Genomic DNA, 9,940 nt, shown 5'->3' with positions numbered 1-9,940 from the left:
TTTGTCTTTTTGTGACTGGATTATTTCACTTAGCATAATGTCTTCAAGGTTCATCCATGTTATAGCATGTGTCAGAATTACTTTCCTTTTAAACTGAATAATATACCATTGTATGTATATGTCATATTTTGTTTATTCATTCATCCTTTAATAGATACTTGTTTCCACCTTTTAGTTATTGCAACTAATGCTGTTATGAACATGGGTGTACAAATATCTCTTTGAAACCTGCTTTCTATTCTTTTGGGTATATACCTGAAAGTGGAATTACTGGATCATATAGTAATTATATTTTTAATTTTTTGAGGAATCTCCATAATGTTTCCCACAGTGTCTATACCATTTTACATTTTCAACAAGGGTTCTAATTTTTGCACATCTCTACTGACACTTTTTTCTTTTTAAATAATATCTAGCCTGATGAGAATGAGGTGGTATCTCATTGTCATTTTGATTTGTATTTCTGTTAATGAGTCATGTGTTTCTTGGTCATTTGTATATCTTCTTTAGAAAAATGTCATTTCAAGTCCTTTCCTCTTTTTGAATAGGGTTGTTTGTGTTTTGTTGTTATTGAATTTTAGGAGGGCTCTATATATGCTGGCTATTAATTTATTAGATGTGTGATTTGCATATAATTTCTCCCATTCTGTGGGTTACCTTATTACTCAGTTGATAGTGTCCTTTAATGCACAAAAGTTTTTAATTCTCATGAAATTCAGTTTGTCCTTTTGTTGTTGCCTATGCCTTTGGTGTCATATCCAGGAAATCATTGCCAAATTCAATGTTATGAAACTTTTGCCCCATGTTTCCTTCCAAGAGTTTTATAGTTTTGGGTCTTACTTACATTCAGGTCTTTGATCAACTTTGAGTTAATTTTTGTGTAAGGTGTTAGGTAAGGGTCCAGCTTCATTGTTTTGCAGGTGGATATTCAAGTTTTCCCATTGGTTGATCTTGTCAAAAATTATTTGACCATATATTGGAGGGCTTATTTCTGGATTCTATTCTATTCCATTAATCTGTACTTTTATCTTTACACCAATAACTCAGTATTTTCATTAATGTGGTTTTGTATTACAGTAAGTTTTAAAATTGGAAAATGTTGAGTCTTCCAATATTGATATTCTTTTTCTTTAAAAAACCTTTTTTTTTTCCTAATTGGCAGTGCTGGGTTTTCATTGGTACACCTGGGTTTTCTCTAGTTGTGGCGAGTGGGTGCTCTGGTTTTGTTGCGTGGGATTCTCATTGCAGTGGTTTCACTTGTTGTGGAGCATGGGCTCTAGGGTGCATGGGCTTCAGTAGTGCAGCTTGTGGGTTCCAGAGTGCAGGCTCAGTAGTTGTGGTGCAGGGGGTTAGTTGCTCTGAGGCATGTGTGATCTTCCTGGACCAGGAACAGGAATCTGTGTTCCCTGCATTGGCAGGCGATTTTAAACCACTGGGAAGTCCTTTGATATCCTTTATCAAGAATGTTTTAGCTGTGTCCCTTGAGAATCCATATGAATTTTTGTATAGATTTTTGTTTTCCAAAAAAAAAAAAAAAAAAAGGTTACTGGGTTTTTGACTGGGATTCATGAAATCTTTAGATTGCATTGGGTAGAATCAACATCTTAACAACAATCAGTCATCCAATCCACGAACATGGGTTATGTGTGGCTGCTAAGTTGTTTCAGTCGTGTCTGACTCGACAACCCCGTGGACTGTAGCCCACCAGACTCTTCTGTCCACGGGATTCTCCAGACAAGAATACTGGAGTGTGTTGCCATGCCCTCCTCCAGGGGATCTTGACCCAGGGATTGAATCCACATCTCTTATGTTTCCTGCATTGCTAGGCAGGTTCTTTACCACTAGCGCCACCTAGGAAGCCTGAACATGGGATGTTTCTATTTATTTATGTCTTTAATTTTTTTTCCAATGATGTTTTATATAGTAAAGTTTTTACCTCCTTGGCTAATTCCTAAGTGTTTCATTCTTATTGATGCTCTTGTAAAAAAAAAGAAACAAACACCTGTTTTCATCATTTTCTACTCATTGTTAGTATACAGAAATGTAACTGAGTTTTCAGCATTGGTTTTGTACCCTATTTTGTTGACTTAATTTACTCTAACAGTAATTTTGTGGAGTCTTGAGGGTTTTCTAGATTTAAGATTATTTCATCTGTAAACAAAGATAATTTTACTTATTCCTCTCCAGTTTGGATGCCTTTTATCTCTTTTTCTGGCCAGATTGCTCTGGCTAGAACTTCCAATACTATGTTGAAAAGAAGTGGTGACAGTGGGCATTCTTTCCTTATTCCTGTTTGAAAAGCTGTTAGTTCTTCACTGTCGAGTATGATGTTAGCTGTGGGTTTCACATATATATCTTTTATTATGTTGAGGTAGTTTTCTTCTATTCCTAACTTGTTGAGTGTTTTTATTGTGAAATATTGTTGAATTTTGTCAAATACTTTTTCTGTGGCAAGTAGATGATCATGTTTTCCCCCTTTATCTTGTTAATGTGATGTGAGATGATTTTCATATGTTGAATGAACCTTGCATTCCATGGATAAATCCCACTTGAACATGGTGTTTAGTCCTTTTAGTATGTTCCTGAATTCTGTCTGCTAGTATTTTGTTAAGGATATTTGAATCAGTGTTCATAAGAAATATTGGTCTGTACTTTTGTTCTAGTATCGTTTTCTGGCTTTGCTATCAAGACAAATGAATTAGTGTTCTCTTTCAAGCTTTTGGAAAATTTTGACAAGGATTGGTGTTAACTTTTCCTTAAATGCTCAGTAAAATTCACCAATAAAGCTTCAGGTTCACAGCTTTGTGTGTTGGGAGATTTTTGATCACTCATTCATTTTGCTTAGTACTTAAGAGTTTTATTCAGATATTCTTTTTTTTCATGACTCTGTCTTGATAGATTTTGTGTTTCCAGGAATTTATCTATTCCATCTAAGTTATCCACTTTTTTGCATACGTCTGTTCATAGTACTCTTGTAATCATTTTTATTTCTGTAGAATCAGTTGTAATGTTTCCACTTTTATTTTTGTTTTTAGTAACTTGAGTCCTCAGTCATTTTAGCTAACAGCTTGTCAATTTTGTTAATCTTTTTGAAACACCATCTTTTGGATTCATTGATTTTTCTCTGTTGTTTTTCTATTCTTGATTTATCTTTAAATCTTACTATTTCTTTCCTTATAGCTTTTAGTTTAGTTTGTTTCTTATTCTAGTTCCTTAAGTTGTACAGTTGGGTTATTGATTTGAGATCTTTCTTCTTTTTAATACGCTTTAAAGATGTAAACTTCCTTCTTAATACTGCTTTTGCTGCACCTCATAAGTTTTGGTGTGGTATGGTTTTGTTTTCTTTCATCTCTAACTACTTTCTAATATTCTCTGTGATTTCTTCTTTGTTCCATTGATTGTTTAAGGGTGTATTGTTTAATTTCCACAAATTTGTGATTTTTTTCAATTTGCCTTTTATTATCGATTTCTACCATCATCTGGTTGAGATTGGAGAAAACACTTTGTGTGATACCTACCTTTTAAAATCAACTAAGCCTTATTTTGTGGCATAACATGATCTATTATGGAGCTGTCCCATGTGCACTTGAGAAAAATGTGTTTTCTACTGTTCAGTACAATATCATGTACATTTCTATTAGAGTTAATTGGTTTATTGTGTCATCAAGTCTTCTGTTTCTTTATTGACTATTTTTGTCTGGTTCTATCCATTACTGAGAGTAGGTATTCAAGTCTCCAAGTATTATTGTAGAACTCTTGATTCTGTCATTTTTTTGCTTTGCATATTATCTTGATGTATTATTAGGTGCTTAAATGTTTATAATTGTTATATCTTCTTGCTGTGTAGAACCATTTATTGCCATGTGAAGTCTGCTTTGGCTTTTGTAACCTTTTTTCCCCCTATAAAGTCTGTTTTGTTTGCTATTAGTATAGCTATTCTTACTCTCTTTAGTTATTATTTGCTTGGAATATGCTTTTCCATCCTTTCATTCTCAATGTACTATAGTTGGTTATTTTTTAAAAATCCATTCTGTCAATCTCTATCTTTTGATGGGATAGTTTAATTCATTTACATTTAAAGTAATTACTGATAAGGAAGGATTTACTTCTGTCATTTGCTATTAGTTTTCTATATGCCATATAGCTTTTTTTTGGTCCCCCATTTCTTGTATGACTGTCTTTTTAAATTTTAATGTGAATTATTTTAATTCCCTCATTTCCTTTTACATATATTCTATAGCTATCTTCTTTGTAGTTATCATGTGGTTACCATCCTAAAGTTATAACATCCTAAAGTTATAACACTATAATTTGAATTTATACCAGCCTAACTTCAATAACACATAAGAACTCTGCTTCTATACAGTTCCATCTCCAACCATTTCAGTTACTGATGTCACAAAATTACATCTTTATATTTTGTATATACAAAAACACTAATTTTTGTTTAATTATTCTAATAATTGTTCTTTTTAATGCATTAGTTTCTCAAATGTACAAATTTTTAACTGGAGTTACAGACCAAAGTTACAATAATAGTAGTTTAAAAAATTGCCAGTGTATGTACCTTTACCAGAGATCTTTATTCCTTCATATAGCTTTGAGGTATTCTAATGTCCCTTTATTTCAACCTGAAGGGTTCCCTTCAGCATTTCTTGCTAGGCATGTCTAGTGGTAACAAACTCCCTTAGCTTTTTTTAATTTAGGAATTTATTAATCTTCGCTCCCTTCTGAAAGGCAATTTTGCCAGATATAAGATTCTTGATTAACAGGTTTCTTTCCTTCAGCAATTTGAACATAACATGCCCATTGCCTTCAGGCTTCCAAGTCTTCTGATGAAAAAACTCTTGTGTATAATCTTATTACGTATCTTTTGAATGTGACAAGTCACGTATCTATCATTTCTTTCGAGGTTCATCTCTGTTTTGACTGTGGTTTCTTTTTCTTTTTGGCTGCGCTCATGTTTGTTGTGGTGCTAGGGCTTTCTCTTCTTGCAGTGCATGGGCTCTAGAGGGCGTGCGTTCAGTAGTTTTGGTCCGGAGGTTTGTGGGATCTTAATTCCTCAACTAGGGATTGAATCCCAGCCCTCAGCAGTGAGAGCTTGGAGTCTTCACCACTCGACCACAAGGGAATTCCTGAAAGCAGTTCACTGTAGTGATCAAAGGGCAATCTTTCACCATGGTAAATGACATAGATGAAAGATCAAAAGCTAAGATTATATTCAATGGTAAAGAACTATATGTTTTCTTCCTAAGATTAGACAAGAGCCAAGATGTCCATGCTCATCCCTTCTATTCTACATTATACTAAATGCCCTAGGAAATGCAGTAAGAGAAGGAAATTCAGACTAGACAGGAAGTAGTAAAAGTATCTTTATTCACAAATGACATTGTTTTGTATGCAGAAAATTCTAAGAAGTCTAAAAAACCTATTAGAACTCCAATGATATCATAGGAAAGAAAGTCAATATGCAGGAAAATTATATATATAATTTTCCAGTTATTCAGCAATAGAATTTATCATAATATTAAAAATTATGACATACTTAAGGCTCAGTTTAACAAAATACATAGAAAACCTGAACACTGAATATTACAGGACATTGCTAAGAAAAATTAAAGGCCTAAAAAAAGGAGATATATATATATATGTTTATGGACTTGTGGACCCAACAGTGTTTAACATATGAATTATCTCCATATTGATCTATAGATTCAATGCATTCCATGTTATAATCCTTACATCCATTGTGCCCTATAGAAATTGACAAGCTGATTGAAAAATGTGTAAAAAGAACCTTCAACAAAGCAATTTGAGATGAGCAGCAATTAATATTTTTTGGTATTAGAAGAACAAGAAACACATGGTATCATGGCATTGGGGAGTTTTCTGAAATATGAGTATATATTTTGCTAATTTTGAACAAAGCAACTCAATAGAGAAAGCTAATCTCTTCAAGAAATGGCCCCAGAATAAATGAATATTCCTTCTTTTAACAGATACATTGGTTGCATACACTATGACAATTATTGCACAAGTGGTAGAGATAAAGAAGTGAGCTATCAAATTCTGGCTTTTAATCCTGGTTTCCTGTAGGCATTATTTTTCTAATTAATTTTGTTATTTTAAAATTAATGTTCCAATTATAGTTCTTTCTTCATAGAAAAAGTTTTGATACATAGGTATCTCATTATTATTCTTTCCTGAATAGGCTACAATTTCAAATTTATACATACATACATGTGATCACTTCCCAAATGGAGATGTTAAAAATATCCCTATTGAGATCACTAATTACAAAACAGGAACTGTATAATAGAAAACTTCAGCAGTGACTACCTCGAACAATTCCAATTAGTATTACTAATTACTATTAGTAATTTAGCAATTAGTATTACTAATTATGGGAAACTCTGATATTAGGTGTTTGCAAATATATGCAGTATTACCTTGGAAGTGTTCTTCAGAATCCACTGAAATCTTTTTAACTTACAATATAGAAAAAACCTGGGGTTGATAAAAAGTTAAATGATAGTGTGAGGAAGCAAATCTAGAAAGTGAGGCATTCAGTAAACAACTTCCTTCAAGAAAAAGCTGGGGTTTAAGTGCAAAAGATTAATATTCAGGGGCAAAGTCTACAGCTTCCTCTTCAGTTCAGTTCAGTTCAGTCGCTCAGTCGTGTCCAACTCTTTGCGACCCCATGAATCACAGCACGCCAGGCCTCCCTGTCCATCACCAACTCCCGGAGTTCACTGAGACTCACGTCCATCGAGTCAGTGATGCCATCCAGCCATCTCATCCTCTGTCGTCCCCTTCTCCTCCTGCCCCCAATCCCTTCCAGTTTCAGGGTCTTTTCCAATAAGTCAACTCTTCTCATGAGGTGGCCAAAGTATTGGAGTTTCAGCTTCAGCATCAGTCCTTCCAATGAATATTCAGGACTGATTTCCTTTAGGATGGACTGGTTGGATCTCCTTGCAGTCCAAGGAACTCTCAAGAGTCTTTTCCAACTGACCTGTGGCGGATTCATTTTGATATTTGGCAAAACTAATACAATTATGTAAAGTTTAAAAATAAAATAAAATTAAAAAAAAAGAAACTAAAAATTAAGATGAATTACCTGACGTTCCAAATGATTTAAAAGCAATTGGAAGGCTTTTTAATTCACTTGTTCAATCATATTAGAACATGTCATAAATGCTGTCAATATTATGAGCATTAATAATGTTTCCCACTTTCTCTGAATTGGCCACCAGTATGATGATGATATTCTGATAATCTAAACACAGGAATGACAAGTGAAGGCTTTCTTACATTTTCTGGATTATATATCATGAATTCTCTAATAAAAGATGAGAATATTTTCTGAAAGCCTACCAACATATTTTACATTCAAAAGATTCTCACCAGCACAAATTCTCTGATGCTAAACAACGTTTGAACCATACATAAAGGACTTTCTAAATTCCTTAAATTCTTAGGGTTTGACAGCCATGTGGTTTCTCTGATGTGCTCTAAGGCCTTTATGTCTAAAGGCCTTCCTGCATTTTTTACATTTAAAAGGTTTCTCAACAGTGTGTATCCTCTGATGTTCAGTAAGGAATGAATTAAGTCTAAAAGTCTTTCCACATTCCTTACATTCAAAGGGTTTCTCACCTGTATGAATGCTATGATGTCCAATAAGTTGTCCATACACAGTAAAGGCTTTGTCACATTTGTTACATTGATAAGATTTCTCACCAGTATGAATTCTCTGATGTTGAACAAGGTAAGAGTCAGAACTAAAGGCCTTCCCACATTCCTTATACTCATAGGGTTTCTCACCAGTATGGATTCTATGTTGTACAATGTATGAGGCATGACTAAAAGTTTTGCACATGCTTTACATTCATAGGGTTTCACATTAGTGTGAATTTTCTGATGTTGTATGACATGTACATGTACTCTAAAGGCCTTTCCACATTCCTTACACTCAGAGGGTTTCTCACTAGTATGAACCTTCTGATGTACAGTAAGTTGATAGCAGCTAATAAAAACCTTGCCACACACCTGACATTCATAGAGTTTCTCACCTGTATGAATTCTCTAATGCTGAACCAGTTATAAGCCAGTACTAAAGGCCTTACCACCCTCCTTACACTCATAGGGTTTCTCACCTGTATGAAGCCTTTCATGTTGAACAAGGTATGAGGCTTGACTAAAGGCTTTTCCACATTCTTTGCATTCATAGGGCTTAACTCCTGCATGAATTCCCTGATGTGCATTAATAAATGAACCAAGTCTAAAGACCTTTCCACATTCCTTGCATTCAAAGGGTTTCTTACCAGTGTGAATACTCTGATGTCAAGTAAGCTGTCCATACACAGTAAAGGCCTTCCCACATTCCTTACATTCACAGGGTTTCTCACCTGTATGAATTCTCTGATGTTTAATAAGGGGGAGGGGGGAGCTAGTGCTAAAGGTGTTCCCACATTCTTTACATTTATAGGGTTTTTCACAATATGAATTCGCTGATGTTGAACAAAGTATAAGAAGGTACTAAAGGCCTTTTCACATTCTTTACAGGCAAGGTTTTTCACCAGTGTGAATACTCTGATGCCAAATAAGATTTTCATGCACTATGAAAGTTTTCCTTTCATTCCTTACATTCATAGGGCTTCTCACAGTTATGGTTCTTTGATGTTGAACAAGGTATGAGCTATTATAAAAAGCTTTCCCACATTCCCCACATTCATATTGTTTCTCACTAGTATGCAGACTCTGATGTACAGTAAATTGATGGCAACTGCTAAAGGTCATCCTACATTCCTTACATGCATTTGGTTTCTCACCAGTACGAGTTCTTCCATGCTTAACAAAGGCTGAAATGAAGTGAAGTTGCTCAGTCGTGTCTGATTCTTTGCAACCCCATGGACTGTAGCCTACCACGCTCCTCCATCCATGGGATTTTCCAGGCTAGAGTACTGGAGTGGGTTGCCATTTCCTTCTCCAGAGGATCTTCCCAACCCAGGGATCGAACCTGGGTCTCCCGCATTGTAGGCAGACGCTTTACCATCTGAGCCACCAGGGAAGTAAGCTTTCCCACATTCCTTCCATTTTTAGGATTTCTCACCAACGTGCAACCTCTGATGTACAGTGAGCTGATGTCCGTTGCTAAAGTTTTCTCCACATTCTTTACACTGGTAGGTTTTTCCACTAGAACATGTTCTCTCATGTTGAACATGCTTTGAGACTTGACAAAAACTCTCCCCATATTCCTGACATTCACTTCATTTCTCTCTATTAAAATTTCTCTGATGCAGAGCAAAAGATGCACATTTTTTCATAGGTGAGAATTTCTTTATAGCTGATTATTTCATCCTTCAATGGAAAAATCTGGAAGAAAACAAAAACTTCCCAAATATTTTATTTTCCTATATGAGAAAAATTGGATTTCAATGGAAGGAACAAATTGAAAAGAGTGTCCATTAAAAATGGGTAACCTAGATAATACTGAAATACTGTTATGAAAATTTTAAAAAAGGTCAAAGAGGAATGCAGAGATGAATGAGAGTATGTAAAATAGAAAGGCTGGTGATTAGCAACAGAGGTTTCATTTCTGATACTTAGATATGGATAAGAATCTCTAAAAGAGCCTGTTAAAAAACTGATACTCAAGCACCATCGCAGACCCCATGAATCAAAACATGCAGGGAACATTCCTGGGCACTAATTTTTTTTAACATTTCAAACATGTTTCTGGTATAGATGAAATTTCATCCCCTACCCCCTTTTATACTTGACACTTAGAATAGAATCCACATATCTTTCCATTAATAATATGGCCCCTGCTTATCTATCAGGCCTCATATCAAGTCATAATTCCCTTTGTTCCCTATTTACCTCACTTGCCCCTTTCAGCACCTAGAATGTGTCACAAATTTTCTCATCTTTGGTTCCATCT

General features: G+C 34.8%; 1 non-coding gene across 1 annotated transcript; it reads right to left on the bottom strand.

Moving 5' to 3' along the window:
• Nucleotides 1-8,995: 8,995 nt before the first annotated feature.
• TRNAC-ACA lies at nucleotides 8,996-9,067 on the bottom strand. The gene has a single exon. It is a non-coding gene; the product is annotated as a tRNA-Cys (tRNA).
• Nucleotides 9,068-9,940: the final 873 nt, after the last annotated feature.

Source organism: Bubalus bubalis, chromosome 18 (assembly GCF_019923935.1).
Source record: "Bubalus bubalis isolate 160015118507 breed Murrah chromosome 18, NDDB_SH_1, whole genome shotgun sequence".
NCBI classification, from domain to species: domain Eukaryota; kingdom Metazoa; phylum Chordata; class Mammalia; order Artiodactyla; family Bovidae; genus Bubalus; species Bubalus bubalis.
The sequence above is the reverse complement of the archived record's forward strand: the minus strand, read 5'-3'. Positions and strand labels throughout refer to the sequence as shown.